This window comes from Dasypus novemcinctus, chromosome 7 (genome assembly GCF_030445035.2).
Source record: "Dasypus novemcinctus isolate mDasNov1 chromosome 7, mDasNov1.1.hap2, whole genome shotgun sequence".
NCBI lineage: Eukaryota > Metazoa > Chordata > Mammalia > Cingulata > Dasypodidae > Dasypus > Dasypus novemcinctus.
This window is the reverse complement of record NC_080679.1, coordinates 98,552,883-98,571,128: the sequence shown is the minus strand read 5'-3', so window position 1 is coordinate 98,571,128 and position 18,246 is coordinate 98,552,883. Positions and strand designations below refer to the sequence as shown.

General features: G+C 36.6%; 1 non-coding gene across 1 annotated transcript; it reads left to right on the top strand.

The window, feature by feature from the left end:
* Window positions 1–10,835: 10,835 nt before the first annotated feature.
* Window positions 10,836–10,940, top strand: LOC111764192 (U6 spliceosomal RNA). The gene has a single exon (XR_002796872.1). It is a non-coding gene; the product is annotated as a U6 spliceosomal RNA (small nuclear RNA).
* The last annotated feature ends 7,306 nt before the right edge of the window (window positions 10,941–18,246 follow it).

The following is an 18,246-nucleotide window of genomic DNA, read 5'->3' as shown; positions in this document are numbered from 1 at the left end:
CCAATGGGAAGCCCTAGAGGTGAAAATTTTCTCTGATAACATGACTAGAAGATAGTGGGTTACAGAGTTATGGTTTCTTGGAATGCTGCAGGAGCAGATATTTCTTTGATCCGTAGGGATTTTATCTCTCTCTGATATGTAGGTAGGGAAGGTTTCCATTTCCCTTTACTCCCGTCTCTATGTGGCTTCTTTGTTTAACCTGTGTGGAAGTGCCATGCCCTTAGACATGTAAGCTTATGGGGGACGAGGGTAGCCTTTCCCCAGTGCCTATCAGGGGAAACTGAGCTACAGTTTGTTAATTATTGCAAACCTCTAACAATGTGTACAAACACACGTACTTAATTTAAAATGGCTTTTTTATGATACTTTTTTTTTATAGCACTTTTCATCTTGGAAATCTTTCTGTATTTAAAAATACATATATTATACTTTTCTGCTCCTGAAAAACACCCATTTGCTTGTTACACGACTGAGTTCTTTGCAATCTTCTCAGGCAATGAGCAAAAAAGCTATCCCAAGCTGTCCTTGGAAAAGTGTTTTCTCCCAATCTCTTTATCATTGTCTTTCTTGCATATTTTCAAATTTTTATTTTTATTTGTATCAAATCATAAATAAACATAGTTTAATAGGTTTATTAAAACCATAAGGCTTCTTCTCTAACTCTACTCCTTTCCGAAGTCTTGTTTCCCAGGAACAACAACTTTCAATCTCTTTAGCTATTTATTCTGGTATTTATCTCCATATTTACGTTTAAGGCTTATATCGCTATTTTTTCACTATTGGGCATTATCTATTACTTCCTTTATGAAAGAAGAGGCTTTAATTCTCTTAGATGACTGATCCTACTAACAATTCCCCTATGTCCTAAAATAGATTATCACAAATTTTGATTAAGTCAAAATACTGTGATTATATTGTGACAATAGTTTTCATAACTGAACCTGAGTGTATTTTAATTGCATATTATTTTTTTACAAACATTTGTTTTTGTTTTAATAAAGCTAATAATTGCCTTTGTTTCTTATTATATATGTTAGCTTTTATTTAAATTCTTACTATATTTAATATTTCCCACTTTTGGTCAAGGTCTTTTTCCAAATGCATCGCTAGCTGGCACTTGGTAATAATCCCTCAGGGCCAGAAAGGACTACTAATGAAAGGCTGATAACGGACAGCACCCATTCCAAAAAACAGAGTTATCTTACAACTGCAAGCAAGATAGTTCCATTCATCTGCTCTGTGGAATCTAAGCCCCCTCTCAGTCAGAAAGAGTGGGCATCACCATCCCCAAATCCTCAAGACTGAGGAATGAACAAACATAAGGAGGAAATGCAACTGTGGACTAAAGTAGACTTATTCTTCTAGCAATGGAATAACTTATAACATTGATATAAAGACAGTGGCCACCAGAGGTTCTGAGAGGAAGGAAAAGGAAGAATAGGTGTAACAAGGGGCATTTTGGGGATATTAGAATTGTTCTGAATGACATTGCAATGATGGATACAGGCCATTATACATTTTGTCAAAACCCATAAAATTGTGCAAAGCACAAACTATAATGTAAACTACAGACCATGGTTAGTAGCAATGCTTCCATGTGTGCTCATCAATTATAACGAACGTACCACACTAATGAAAAATGTTGTTAATGGGGAAAAGTGTGGGAGGGGGGAAGGAGGAGAATATGGGAATCCCCCTATATTTTTGGTGTAACATTTATGTAATCTAAAGCTTCTTTCAAAATAAAATCAAATTTTTAAAAAAAATTTTACTGTAAAATATTCACACATACAGAGAAGCAAGAGATATCAATGTATAAAAAACACCTATATAATCATTACCCAGACCAATAAATAGATATTGCCAGCAGATTTCCTTCCCAATCACAACTCCATCTCTTCTTCAGAGATAGCCTCTACACAGGTTTTACTGTAAATCATGTTAATGTTTTATTTTACCAAGTTACTATGCATCTTACAAAGTGAAGTTTACTTTTGTCTGGTGTGCATATTTAGTTTACTTGATACTACTGACTACTTCCCAATTTATTTGCTATTAATATTGCTGTAATGTACGGGAGTTCGTGTTGCTCCACATTCTTCCCAGTATTTGAAATTGACATATATAATTCTTATCCTCTGATGGGTGACTTGTGATATCTCATTGTAGTTTAATTGGTATTTCCTGGATTGCCAATGAGGTGCAGTAGTTTTTATACATCTAATGGCCCTCTTTCATGAATTGACTGCTTACATCTTGACAATTTTTCTTTGTGTTTTCTGTCTTATTCTCATTTATTTTTTGTAGGGTTTTTAATATATTCTGAATAGTATTTATTGTCACTTCTTCCTCTTTGTGGGTCGTATTTTACTTTCTTTGTGGTATCTTTTAATAAACAAAGTTATTCATTTTAATGTAATCCAATTTATAATTATTTTCCTTTATAATTGGTACTTCTCTCTTTTTTTCTGTTTTTTTTGGGGGGAGGAGGTGGGGTGTTCTAAAGAAATCTCTTCCTACTTTTAAATTTTGAAGATAATCTCTAATTTTCCAGAAGATTGATTGTTTTTTCTTTCATATTTAAGTATGTAATTTTATAATTTATTTTTGTGGATGGTGTTTTGTAAGTGTCCAATTTCATTTTTACAATATAGTCATCCAACTGTCACCATGGAATAAACTAGATATCAATACAAATACTTAGAATTTAAGCTTCACATGTCTAAATAATCCTATAGATCAAAGAAATAGTCAAAATGGAATTTAGAAAGTATTTGAACTGAATGAAAATGACCATACAACTGCCAAAATTTGTGGTATGTTGCTAAAGCAGAAATTAGAAGGAAATTTATAGCACTAAATATCTATATTAGAAAAGAAGAAAAATACAAATAGGTTTCCACCTTAAGAAATTAGAAAAAGTTTAACAATATAAATCCATTGTAAACAGAAGAAAGACAAAGACAAAGGCCAGAATAGAAATCAATGAAATAGAAAACTGAGAAACAGCTCTTTAAGATAAAAAAATTGATAAATGTCTAGCAATACCAATGAGGAAAAAAAGAAGACACTATTACCAATATCAGGAAAGAAAGAAGTGACATTACTACAGATTCTAAAAATATTAAAATAATAATTAGGGAATGTTATGAACAACTTCATGCCAATAAATTTGACAATTTAGATGAAACACATCTAGTTTTGGGATTTTGTTTAGTTTAGTTTTTCTTTAAGGCATTCCTCCTTGAGTTTCCAGTTCTCTTGTTCCAGCCTAGACTGATTGCTACATAGTTACTGCAGAGTTGTTATCTTAGGAATTCTCTTCAACACCATCCTGAGGACTTCCTCTTCCTCTCTCAATCCTCTACCCCCTGGACCCCATCTTTTTCTCTTCTGTGGTTATTTTGGTGATGCTAATACCCCAATATCCTTTCAAGAAAAGATGAATGAGAAGTAAATTTTTGAGAACTTATATGTCCAATGTTTTATTCTACCTTGCACCTTGATTTATAATTTTGCTGAGTATTTGAAGTCAATTTTCATTTCTATTTAGCTTGATTTTTGTTAGCACACACACACACACACACACACACACACAGGTATTTAGGTTTCAGCTTCTTCTGATCTGCTTGGTAAGGCACCACTCTTACAATATGTTTTCCCGAAAGTTTTTGACATCGCTTTTCTGCTGTTGTATCCTCTCTTGTTCTTGATGACATTATGGATTTATAATTTTATTCATAGACTATCATTTTATTGAGGGTTTTGTAAGAAGTGTGAATAAAAGAGACAAAAGTATAACCAGCAACAGTTATCTAGCATTCCATACATTCTCTCTTTCTGTAATTATTTCATATTCTAGTGAACAGACCCACATAAGCAGACAGTAAGCAGACAGGTTATAATATTGGATGTATTGCAAAAATGGTAAAAATAGGAAAAGTGCCAATTTTATAATTTCTCTAAGTAACTTAAAGGAAATGTTTGAGGATACAAGGGTAAATATCAGCAATTAAGAATTTCTAGAAATTCTTTGTCATTATAAAGGTTATCCTAGCAGTCATTGACAGTGACTAACACTACGAGCCAGGTACCTCTTCCAAGCACCATAGGTGTATAAAATCACTCAATCCTCACAGCAAACTTACGAAGCAAATGTTATCACAGTTTACAGTTGAGAAAATGGAAGTACAGAATGCTTAAGTAATTCATTGAGGGTTTATAGATAGAGCTGGAGTTTGAACTCAAGAAGTCTGAATGTAGAGATTGTGCATACACTATACTGCCTTTCCATGCCTAGACCTTTCATCTTTATGAAAGTTCTTTTCACTTAAGATGATTTAAATTAGATTTCAATTACTTGCATTTTTTTAAAGTTTTGGTTAATACCGTCCTAATGATGGAAACTTTGCTATCAGATCCCTCTCATGTGCCACTGCAAGTCTTTTTATCCCCATTCCTACTCCAGCCACTGCTGCAGCAAACAATCCTGCTTCTCTTTGACCCATTTCACACAGGTGTCACTTGACAGCGTCTCATTCAAGCCTCTTGCTCTTGCTCTTGCTCTTGCTCTTGCTCTTGCTCTTGCTCTTGCTCTTGCCATGGGATTCTCTCATGCTGGACCACATAGCATTCATGAAAAGCCACTTGGTGCCCATGCATGTGAAATCTAGGACTACAAGGAAATAAACACCCTTGAGGTTACCCTTGACGAATCTGAGACCAGAACCAATGGATAAATGCTTCCATCTTTTACCTCCTGAGTGGCTGTTTCTTATTCTGATTTCATGAGGCTCCTCAGAAGATCCTGCAGAATTGAGCAGCAGACACCCACACTGAGGCCAATCTACTATTACATCTGCGTTTTGGCTTTCCCGGCTTCTCTGTTTAGCTTCACCCTGGTCCTCCCTCCAGCACCCTGGAATCACTTTCCAAATACACTCCCCTTGCCAGCCTGTCACTCACTTAGGATCTTCTCTGAGAAGAACCTAGACTAAGCACTTCTAATTTTTAAATTTCCTTATTTAAAAAGCCTTCATTTACAGAATATGCAAAACCACTCTATTAGCTATAATAACAAAATAGGAATTAGGGTTTTCTTCTTTCCCTGAACACACTGAAAATTCTTTTTTTACTCTCCAATTTATTTATTAGTACTAATTTAGGAGGTGTTAAGCAAATGACAATACCATTGTTCTGGAAATGTTCTTGTATTTTCTTCACATGTGTTGGGGAAGTCACAGACACAAGTTCACATCTCCCTGTTTTCACCTACCTTCCCCATCCTTTTCTACTGGTGCAGATGTTTCTGTCTTTCTATTCCACAGCTGGGAAATATGTTAGGGCTAATGAAAAGGCCCAAGAATAGCAGCCCTGGATGCTTATCAGGATAGGAGCTTTCAGTGGCAGGGCCCCCTCCCCCTGGGTTGTATAAATATTTAACAAACAGCACAGTTTTCCTACTCTTTGACACAAAATGGGGTGTATGGAGCTGACATCCACCAACCCCAACCCAAGCAGTTGGCCTCTCCAGGGAACCAGCCACAGTGGAATCTCTTCTCCCTGCCCTTTGGGACCCTTTGTGCTGTGCAAGTCATAAAGCTGTGTCTAAAGTTGGGGGTGTTCCCCTGATGCACTGTGCAGCACCTCACTCCACAATGTATGTGGTTTAGGCTTATAACGTGAGGATTGAGTCATCTTTTCAGCTTAGCCACTCATTAAGGCTGACTTCTATCATTAAGATGACGAATTTATTACTTGAAAACCAGAGAATTCTAATGTTTATTTTATTATCTATGAATGGAAGGTACAAAAACCATTATCAGTCCTTCTTTACAATTTGTTTGCAATGATCTTTGGTTTCATGAACTCATTTGGTTAGAACTATGAATTGCTGAGATGACATTGTCACACCTGTTAGCAAAGAAGGACGTTGCTGAAAGAATTTCATATTGTTCCTATTAACTTTTTTAAAATTTTATTTTGAAAGAAGTTTAATTACATAAATGTTACATTGAAAATATAGGAAATTTGCATATACGTCACCCTCTCCCCCTCACCATTAAAACATGTTTCAATAGTGTGATACATTTATTACAACTGATGAACACGTATTGAACCATTGCTACTAACTATGGTCCATAATTTACATTATAGTTTACACTTTGCACCACACATTTAGGCTTTGACAAAATGTATAATGGCTTGTGTCCATCATTGCAATGTCATTGCAATGTCATGAAGGACAATTCCAATGTCCCCAAAATGCCACATGTTATACATATTCTTTCCTCTCCCTCCCCTCAGTTACAAGTTCTTTCATTGCTAGAATAATAATGTCTACTTTAGTCCATAGCTACATTCCCCCTTATGTTTGTTCATTCCTCCTCAGTATTGAGGATTTGGGGATGGTGATGCCGACACTGTTTCTGATTGAAAGGGGGCTTAGATCCCATGGGGCAGATGGATAGAACTGTCTTGCTTGCAGTTGTAGATACTTTCTGGTTTTGGGGGGATGGGCATTGTCCATCATCATCCTTTTAATTAGTTGTCCTCAGTGAGTCCAATAAACTAGAGAGTAGGTGTTGAAACTCTGCTGAAATTCAGGACTTAACTGGCATATGAACAAACCAAAGATTTAAGTCTCTAGGACATATTTAACAATATATGATAATTTTAGGTTCAAATAAAAAGGGCAGAAGAGCTATGTATAGGGAAATTATAAATGAGTCTAACTCTATTACATTTGGGAGCATATATTCCAAAGTAAGGCCCACTTCTAAGGTGTAAATTCCTGAGTTGTCTGCCCTGTTTATAGTATCTACATGTCTCTAGAGCTCTCAGGAGACCTCTGTTTGAGGCACTGTTTACTATGGCAGTCAATGAGATCCTCCTGCAACATGTATAAGCGTAATCTCTGGAATGACCTCCTGACTCACTTTGAAATCTCTGAGTCATAAAAATCATTTGTATTTAATATTTCCCTCTTTTGTTCAAGGTCTTTTTCCAAATGCATCACTAGTTGGTGCTTGGTAATAATCCTTTGGTGCCAGAGAGGTTCATCCCCATGAGCCATGTCCCAGGCTGAGGGGAAGGTCGTGCATTTATATGCTGAGTTTGGCTTAGAGAGCGGCCACATTTGAACAACAAGGAGGCTTTTAGGAGGTAACTCTTAAGTAATATATAATACTAGGCTAAGTTTCAATTTTACAAGAACAAAGTTCGTAAATATAAGCACCAATATCAAGGGCTGGGCCTAATGGTCTGTACTTCACTAGGCACTGCTCATGTACTCAGGAGATTCTTGCAGCTCTATTAGAGAATGTAGCAAGACTTCCCAAGATGGGAATTAAATATTCTTTCGATTATTGTTCACCCACCAAGACAACACCAATGACTACTTGCACATATTCAGATACCATAGAGGCATGCCCCAGGCACACCCCTCCCCATAGAGCCCCCATCACTGACACCTGATACCAGTGATCCTCCCCTGCCAAAGTTGTGATCCTTCTGCAATTCAAAACCTCCCCCAAACAAAACAAAACAAAAATAAACAAATATAATAAAATGAAATAATAATAAAATAACAAAATATAAAATAAAAAATGAAATGTTTCATTGTATCTTTCATCGCCATAAGATCTGTTATCTTTTATGTACAGTGACAATTTCTTCCTTATGTTCCCACAGTGTCTATTTTTTTTTTCACTTTATCTTCAAAGAAACTTTAGGTTACAGAAAAGTTGCATAGAAAATATAGGGGATTCCCATATACTCAGCCCTCTCCCCCTCTCCCACATTCCCCTATTAATAACATTTTACAGGAGTATGGTATGTTTGTGACAACTCATGTTCAAATATTGAAGCATTGCTACTAACCCATGATCAATGGTTTACATAATGGTTTACATTTTGCACCATACACTTTTATAGGCTTTGACAAAACTTAAAATGGCCTGTATCTGTTACTGCAAGATCATGCAGAACAATTCCAATGCCCTAAAAATGGCTACGTTCCATCTATTCTATTCTTCCCTGCCCCTCCCCTTGGAACCTGTGTAATCACTAGATTTTCCATTTTTGAAGAATAAGGTTCATAGTTACATGCAAGAATTTTGAGGGCTTGACATATTGGTCTGTTTTCTTTTATAAGGCACTGCCTGTGTTCTTGAGAGATTCTTGTCCTTCTAATTGAGAACACAGCAGGACTCCCCAGGATGGTAGCTTAATATTTTCTTGGTTATTGTGTGGGTGTCCACCCACTGAATTAACACACTGTGACAAGATCAACACTTTCATATTCCACAGAAGCAGGCTCCAGGTACACGCTATCCCACAAATGCCCCACCTCTGAGGCCCTGCGCCAGTAAACCTCCCCTGCCATATTCTTGATCGTGTTATTTCAAAGAACTGATCCAAAGTCATAGTCATCAAATATCCATAGTTTATTTTGTTAAAAAAAAAACCCTAAGATTAAGAATAAAACTGTTTCCTAATTACCCAAAATGGACGGTAGCAGGCAACACACACACACACATGCACAAAGCCAGATTTAACCAACTTGCTTTTATGCTCCAGAACCAAGCTAACCGTACTCAGATCCTTGAAGCTAAGCCAGAACCACTTCCTTACTAAACTGAAGCCTTCCCTAAGTTACCAGGACCAGTTCAGAACTACCACAAGTTTGCAGAGAACCAAACTAATAGTAAATTTTGTGTCATATTTAAAGCTGCCTGTAAAATATATTAAAATAACTATCTTTTTCATTTTAAATAAACGGGCTATACTAAAGATTTTACCATGAATTGAGGCCTATTTTCCAAGAATTAGCTATACTCTTACAGCTGATATCATTATCATAAAGGTGGCTAAGTATGAAAGCTTAGCACTAGGAGATGTTCTTTTGAAATAAGATAAAATACCTAATACCTGGAAATGGTTTGAATTTGTAGCTAAAGACATATAAAGGAGTTTTTTGGTAAATTTTATATATACCATATGTATAAAATATGCATACCATAAAGAGCACAAATCTTAGTTGACAGAACAACAAATATTTATCAGTTGAACACACCCATGTAACCCCTACCTAGATCAAGATTGGGAGCATTTAACAGCACCCCAGAAGCCTCCGTCTACAATCTCTCAATCATTTCAATCATTAATCATCCAAGAGCAATCAATATTCTGACTTCCATCACAATAGTTTAGTTTTCCTTGTTTTAGAACTTTATATTAAATGCAATCATACATTATCATACAATATGTATTGCTTTGTAACTGGCTTGTTTTGTTCAATATTATATCTGTGAGTCATTCATATTTTCACTTGTAGCCATAGTTTTAGCTCTTTCTGTGCTATATAATATTCAATGATAAAAATATATCATAATTCATTTATACTTTCTACTTCTAATGGACATTTGGGTTATTTCCAGTTTGGGACTCTTATAAATATTGTTATACAGGTTTTGTACCTATTTTGGAGGAATATATGTATTCATGTTTGTTGACCGTATATCTAAGATTAGAATTTCTGGGTCATAAGGTATATATATGTTTAGCTTTAGTAGATATTTCAAGCAATTTTCTAAAGTGGTTGAACCAATTTATGCTCCTCCCAGAGGTGTAGGAGAGTGTTAATTTTTCTACATCCTTAGCAATACTTAGTGTTGTTTTTTTTTGTGGTTTTTTAATTCATGTTAGTCATACTGGTGAGTACTATATCACTCTGGATATAAAAAGCACTTTTGATAATGATGTTGAACACATTTTCACATGCCAGTTAGCATTTGTATATACTCCTTTCTAAAAGCCTATTCAAGTTGTTTGCCCATTTTTAATTAGGTTGTCTTCTTACTGCTTCATTTTATCAATATTTCTTTTTGTTTTGTTTTGTTTTGTTTTATTGTATTTTTATTTATTTCTCTCCCCTTCCCCCCCAGTTGTCTGCTCTCTGTGTCCATTCCCTGTGTGTTCTTCTGTGACTGCTTCTATCCTTATCAGCGGCACCAGGAATCTGTGTTTCTTTTTGTTGCATCATCTTGTGTCAGCTCTCCATGCATGTGGCACCATTCTTGGGCAGGCTGCACTTTCTTTCACACTGGGCGGCTCTCCTTACAGAGCACACTCCTTGCGCGTGGGGCTCCCCTACACGGGGGACACACCTGCGTGGCATGGCACTCCTTCAGCACTGCACATGGGCCAGCTCCACACCGGTCAAGGAGGCCCGGGGTTTGAACCGCGGACCTCCCATGTGGTAGGCGGATGCCCTATCCATTAGGCCACGTCTGATTCCCCAATATTTCTTAATATAAGTCCTTTGCTAGATACATGCTTTCTAGGGAATGGCTTGAGTTTTAACTCTCTTAATTATACGCTTTAATGAATAGAAGTTCTTAATTTTTAATGAGGTCCATTTTATCATTTTTTCCTATAAGATTAGTGTTTCTGTATTCTTCTTAGAAATCTTTGCTCACTGTAAAGACATAAAAATATTTTCCTATGTTAACTTCCAAAAGCATTGTTGTTTTATCAAGTTTCAGTCCATGGCTGATCAAGGCAAATGAACTGTACTCATACTCCCCTCCATGCTGGGAGCAGATACAGCAGCAGGGGTGGTCCAGGTGCCATAAAACTTACTTACATACTTAATATGGGAAGTTTATACATGCTTAGAGAAAAGGGGAACGAATGCAAGGACACACCACTATCTGCTTTGGGTTTTGTGATTTTTTTTAAGAAAAACTTTATTTCAACTTCAAAAAATAAAATAACAAACAAAAGGCAGCTCAACAAATTATCAAAACATTACTCTAAAACATCCTTCCCAATGCTTGCTTCGACAGCACATATACAAAATTGGAATAGTACAGAGAAGAATAGCATGGCCCCTGCACAAGGATGACACACAAATTTGTGAAGCATTCCATATTGGTTATGTTATTAATGTGGGAAAATGTGGGAGGTGTGAGGAGAGGGGCATATGGGAATCCCCTATATTTTATGTAACATTTATATAATCTAAGTATGTTTTAAAAAAATTTTTTGATTCCTACGTTAAAAAAAAATCCCTGTCCAGACACATAAAAACAAACTCAAAACTTGTTTCTCCAGTGTTCCAAAAGATGAATAAATGGGCAAGACCAAGATGAACAAGACCAAGGTCTTGTTAATGAAGGAAATAGAAAAAAAAAACCTTGATCATATTCATATCTCAGAAATCTAAACCCATATTGATTTTTTTAATCTTTAGCACTGATATGGTACCTTCTTTGTCTTTGCTACAAAAATATTACAATATTTAACTCTAATTTGTAAGTTACATTAGTTGTATTTTCCCATGTATAACCATATTCTTAAAACCTTGTAATAGAGGTATTTTTATGTTTATAGGTTTTCAGTTTGGAAGATTTAATCCTAGGTATTTAGTCCTTTCATACTATTGTAAAAAGTATCACATTTTAAAATGCACTTATTTTCTTGCTTATTGCTGCTATACTATACAATGGAGTTTTTGTATATTTACCTTGTATTTAGTGACCTTGCTAATTTACCTACTAAGCTTGATATTTTTTATAGATTCTTTTGGATTTTCTATGTACATAATCACATCAAATAATAACATTTTAAAAATTCCTAATGTTTTTCTTTTTTGCTTGTTTGTTCTCTTGTACTAAAACTTCCAGTTCAATTTTGAATTAAAGTGGTGATATTGGACCTTACCTCCTATTCCTGACCTCAGGGAAAAGGCATTTACTATTTTTCCATTTAGTGGTTAGCCGTTCTTCACAGATAGCCTTTAGCAGTTAAGGAAGTTTCTTTCTCCTTCTAGTTTCTAAGAGGTTTAATCATGAATGACTGTTGAACTTTAAAGCTTTTCCTGCAAGGTCTGAGGAGATCATGTGGTTTTTCTCATTTATTTTTTTTTACTGTGGTATATTATGATGATTGAATTTTTAATGTTAAATCAATCATGCATTCCTAGAATAAACTCAACCTGGTAATGATGTATTTGATTTGCTAATATTTTATGTAGGATTTTAAAATCTATATTTATACAAGAAATTGGTCTATAAAATTTCCTTTTGTAATCTCCTTGATAAGTTTTGAATTCACTGTTATTCTGGCCTTGTAAAATGAGTTCCTTCTTTTTCCATACTTTGTCTTTTTTATTAAGGCATGGCCCTCTACAAGTCTCAAAGGAAAGTTGGGGTATTTATGAAGGACTCTCCTTGGCAAGCTTAAACTCCAGATTTTTGCTAGTACTGTTAGATTGCCAAAATATCCGAAGCTTACTTAGCTTTTTAGCATTTTAGCAACTGCATTCTGCTGGATTTCTATGTGTCTAATCCTATGCATATGTATCTTAAAACTTATCCAGTGACTCGGGGCGGGGTGGAAACTGGGTACAATGCTGGGTTCAATTCTCTGCAGATTTCTCTTCTCAGCACAATGGGCTTTCATGCCCTAGTTGTCTTCATGACTCTAAATTATGATATTTGTATCCCTTGCCCAGTGAAGATGCTGGAACTCTGGGAAGCTACTTTCTTTCTGGCTTGTATGCCCTGTTCTAAGGGGGAAAAGCAGCAGTCAACATCGAACTCACTTCAGTACACTTTGTTTCTCTATGGGATCTTAGACACTCAAGTCCTGGCTGTCTTGCTTGTGCCTCCAACAGACAGAATTTTTTTGTTTGTTTTGTATTTCATCCAGCTTTTATAGCATATCTCAGCATGAAAATTAGACTGATAGGAGTGACTCCATCATAATTAGAATTGGATGTCTCTGAATAGAGTTCTAAAATACATGACTTTGAGGCATAACCACACTATAAATTTTCATATGGAAATAAATGGATTTTTGCTGAGGTCAGGAGTCCCATGTACCTCAGTCAGGGGCAAGATGGGTTTTGTAATTGTCATTGCATGGACAGACAGAAGATTTTTTTTAATAGTAATATTTTGGGGGCTATCCATTGGGGTTTAATTTTACCCAAACTGGATTTCTTAATTTTGCCCCATTGAAGCTAAAACAGGTGATATTATATGATAGATTATTTGCTTATTTGTTTTTCTGGTCAGACAGCTACCATTTCCTCCTACATAGAGGAAGGATAGAATATTAACTCATAAATCAGAAATATGAACCTACCACATGAGCAATAACCACTTACAAACCTGTGATTGATTCACTACCTGTAATTTCAATGGTCACAATGTTACAAAGTATGTTTATAGCACAGATTTCTTCCATGTGGGTCCAAAACCATGTCATGTTAATGCTGACCATAAAGAGTCAGAATTTTATTAACGGAGTCTGCAGAACTCCTCTGGACAAGATATTTCTTGATTTCTCTTGGAAGAATCCTATTTAACAGTAACTTAAGTTAAATTTTAAAAGCATAAATACCTATTGACTGCAATACTATTCTGGTACCATGTATTCAAGAATTGCATTAAGACAAATTTGCCTAATTAAAAATAACAGTCATCTTTAGTTTTCAAAATTAATTCTGAGCCTCTGGGTTCCTAAACAGAATATCACTACATTGGTAATGACATTGGAAGTTTATTGGCATTAATTTCTGAATAACCATATGAAGGGGTAAAAACAAGGAGAAGCAATCATACTTACTAAATGTATGTGCCCACACATGAGAAAAGAGGGTATTTTCGGATCCCTCAGGGTTCAGTGAAAAATAATACAGTTTCATGGAAACGGACTTGGCCCAGTGGTTAGGGCATCCGTCTACCACATGGAAGGTCCGCGGTTCAAACCCCGGGCCTCCTTGATCCGTGTGGAGCTGGCCCATGCGCAGTGCTGATGCGAGCAAGGAGTGCCGTGCCACGGCAGGGTGTCCCCACATAGGGGAGCCCCACGCGCAAGGAGTGTGCTCCATAAGGAGAGCCACCCAGCGCGAAAGAAAGTGCAGCCTGCCCAGGAATGGCACCACACACACGGAGAGCTGACACAACAAGATGACGCAACAGAAAGAAACACAGATTCCCGTGCCACTGACAACAACAGAAGCAGACAAAGACGACGCAGCAAATAGACACAAAGAATAGACAACTGGGGTGGGGGGTGGGGAAGGGGAGAGAAATAAATAAACTAAATAAATAAATCTTTAAATAATAATGATAATAATATAGTTTCTGTGGGAAGACTATTAACATCAGGAAGGACAAAACAGGCATTTATACTACATATTTCTCCTGAAAAAGATTCTTTTGCAAATGTGTTTGTGAATGATTTTCAGAAAGTTCTGAAAGTAAATGTGGGTTTAGCTAATGCTGGCAAACGTTTTGTTTAAGAACTTGAATTTCAGTGCGGGGCTGGCAATCAAAAGCCCCACACTACCCAACTTTTACAGCATAACTTGTATGAAATGAGGAGGGATGTTCTTGCAAGAGCAACTAGAATTTAGTTCCCCAAAGCAAAAACACATGTAATAAATAAATAAATACAATTCAAATAAGTAAAAGGATATAAGGTCTGCCTAATTAAATGGGAGGTACTTAATAGTGCTCAATGAAGAGTCCCCTTTACATAGATACCCAAAATGCTTTCATATAAACTTTCCTATGCTTCCTTTCCCTTTCGTCTTAAAATCACCTGGGGCTTAAGAGGATATGCCTTTTGTTGTTTTCTATTTCATGACGTAATGCTATCTTGGAGAAACATTTTCTTGTTTAATCGAGATTAATTTTAAGCTATCAGGCCCAGAGAAAATAGCATCCTTTCTTATAAATCATTTGAGGTGGTTAGCTTTCAGATTCATTCAGCACTGTCACTGGAGATGTCTAGGCTTCCCTCACCTTTAGATAATGGTGACTGGCACATAGTAGAGGACCAATTAACATCAGTTGGGATTAACTACTTCAGTAATTATCAATAATTTAAATCCATTAATAAGAGGACTGTGAGAAGATGGCAGAGTTGAAAACTAGGAATCAGTTCCTCCACCAAACAAATATTAAACAGAAACTATTTGAATCAATTATTTCAAAACTCTGGAGTAGAGAGGAACACTGTACAGCATCCAAGGAAGAGCAGGAGGAAGAGCTTGGCAAATTATAGTAAAGACCAAAAAAGTGCTCTCTGCATGGAAATTATAGGATCCCTTCTCCCACTCTTGTAGCAGGCCATAGTGGGCTCCAGCCCATGGTGTAGCACCAGCCACAAAGGACATAAAAATACACATCCCCAAGATGTGGGGTAGGCGCAGACCTACGGCTTATCATGGATTAGTTACTTCAGGTCCGTCAAGGCCCAGATCTGATGATGGCCTTGGTTCCAACCCATGCCAGACAAAGGCAGTAGAGAAGACTAAAAGGCACTGCACTTCCTCAGAGCGGTGGAGGGCAGTTGAAGGCCTTCATGTACTGGGCAGGTCAAGAAAGTGCAACTTTAGGGAGCCACAGAAGAAGCTTCTGGCACCCTTTCTAGAGCTCCCCTTATGCCCTTTCCAGGGCAGTTTGGAGCTGACCTGTGCTCCTATTGTGGATCTCTGGCCTTGTTTCAGAATGACTTGGGAAACTCCTCTCTAGCTGGCCCCCTTCCCAGAATTTCCCTACAGGCAAAAGCAGCTTGAGACAAGGAAAACAATGTAAGAAACAATTAAGGAAACCAGTCAGGGACAAAGGCTTACCTGCTTTAAATATGGCAGTGGAACACCAAGAGAGGAAGAAGTCTGTCTCCTGGAAAGTACAGGGGGCAAACTGCTGTCAAGAGGGGAACTCCTACTGAGCAACTAGCCAGCACAAACCCAGGGTATGACACAGACCCAGAAAAGACAGGAAGGAGGCTTCACTGTGCTTTCAGCTGGGGAGGACTTTCCTATTAGGAGGGCTGACAATCAAGAAAATCTATATCCTATCACCAGCTAGTTACAACTTCAAGAAAAATACATAGGGAATAAATCTCAGCGTTAACATTTTAAAATATTAAAATACACGGTGTGCAACAAAAAATTAAAAGACAAACAAAGAAGTGGGAAATGAAAGCCAATCCACAAGTAAAAGATAAAAATAGAGAAAATGCCTGCGAAGGACACAAAACTGTGCACATATAGGACAAAGACTTTAAAAAAATAAGTTTCACTATGTTCAAGAAGATGAAGGAAAATACAGAGCAAGAACTAAAGAATATGAGGAAAACAATGAATGAAAATATGAAATCTCAGTAAAGAGACAGAAAATTTAAAAAGGAACCAAACAGAACTCCTGAAGTTTAAGACCACAATGATGTAAATGAAGAATTCCGAGAAGGGTTTCAACAGCAAATAGAGGTTGGCAGAAGAAAGAATCAGTGAATTTGAAAACAAGAAAACTGTAATGAATCAGGCTAAGAAATAGAAAAACAAAAGAATTAGAAAAAGCAAAATGGCCTAAAAGACCTATGGGATGCCATCCAGCAAACCAAAATACACATTATGGGGGTACCAGAGGGAGGAGAGAAAGGAGCAGAAGTAGTATTCCAGGGCATGATTATACACAGCCAAGAAGCCCAGAGAACAACAAACAGGATTTGAAAAAAACTTTGAAAAAAAAACATACCTGGTCATATATTAATCAAACTATAAAATGCAAAGGACAAAGAGAGTTCTGAAAGCTTTAAAAATAAAATAAACTGCTACATACAAGGGAGTCGCAATTAGACTAAGTACCGATTTCATATCAGAAACTATGGAGGCAAGTAGTCAGTGAGTTGAAATATTTAAAGTGTTGAAAGAAAACAACTGCCAACCAAGAATTTTATACCCAGCATGGCTTTCTTTCAAAAATGAGGGTAAGATTAAGACATTCTCAGATAAACAAAAGCTGAGGGAGTTCATTACCTCCAGACCTGCCCTCCAAGCAATGCTAAAGGGTATTCTTTAGTATTAGAAAAGAAAGGACACTAGACACTGGTTCAAAGTGACATAAAGGAATAAAGACCTCTGGTAAAAGATAATCATTTATATAATTACAAATGCCATACTATTGTATTGTTTTTGTGAATGTGTGTATCTCTACTTCTTACTTCCTACAGGTGCTAACATGCAAATGCTTAAAAAGTAATGATAAATCTATGGTTTTGGATATACAATGTACAAAGACATAACTGGTAACAAATACAAAAAAAGGTAGGGGGATGGAGGAGTATAGGAAAAGTGTATATATATGCAATTGAAGTCAAGTTGGTATCTAATCAAACATAATTGTTATATATCTAGAATGTTAAATTACAAACCCATGGAACCACAGGGAAAATATATGAAAAACATATCTAGACAGAAATGAGAAGGTACTCAATATGGTAGAACACAAAAAATCAAATAAATATGAAAGTAGGCATTAATGGAAGAATTGAGAGACAAAATAGGTATAAGACTTACAAAGGAAAAATAGCAAAATACCAGAAGAAAATACACTATCAGTACTTACTTTAAATGTAAATGGATTAAACTCTCTACCTAAAAGGCAGAGATTGGTAGAATGGATTAAAAACATGACCCAATTATATGCTGTCTGCAAGACACTCAACTTAAATCCAAATTGAAAGTGAAAGGATAGAAAAATATAGACCAGGTTCAGTTCCCAGTGCCTCCTAGAGAGGACAAACAATGAGCCAACAAAGAGCAGACTCAAGCAAAAACAATGAGCAGAGAGCAAAAACAACGAGCAGACAATGAACAAAAACAACAAGCAATGAGGGGGAAAAATGAGCAGGACAACAAGGAGACAATGAGAGAGAAAAAAAAGCAGGGAATGGATGGGGCTCAAGCAGTTAATCACCCACCTCCCACATGGGAGGTCCTGGGTTCAGTTCCCAATACCTCCAAAAGAAAAAAAACAGGCAGACAATGAGCAAAAAACAAGCAGACAGCAAGCAAAAACAATGAGCAGAAAATGAGTTTAAACAACGAGCAAAAACAACAAGCAACAGGTGAAGGAGCCATCAGTGGGGGGGAAAACTTTACATCAAAAACAGTTAAGAGGCCATCGCTATATGCCATTTTGCTAGTAAGGGATCCTGACATTATATTCGGCTTCAATTTTCAGGAAGTTCTGGATCACAGAGTGGTTCAACAATGGCAACAGAGGAATACTGGTATAGGATACTATTGACAGGTGATATATGGCTGACCGGGAGCTATACAGGACATATGTCCAGGGTGCATGGTAATGTTTGGATATACTCATAGTGGCAACAATTAAAAACTACAGCTGGGGGGTACTGGGTTCCTGGCCGGTGGTG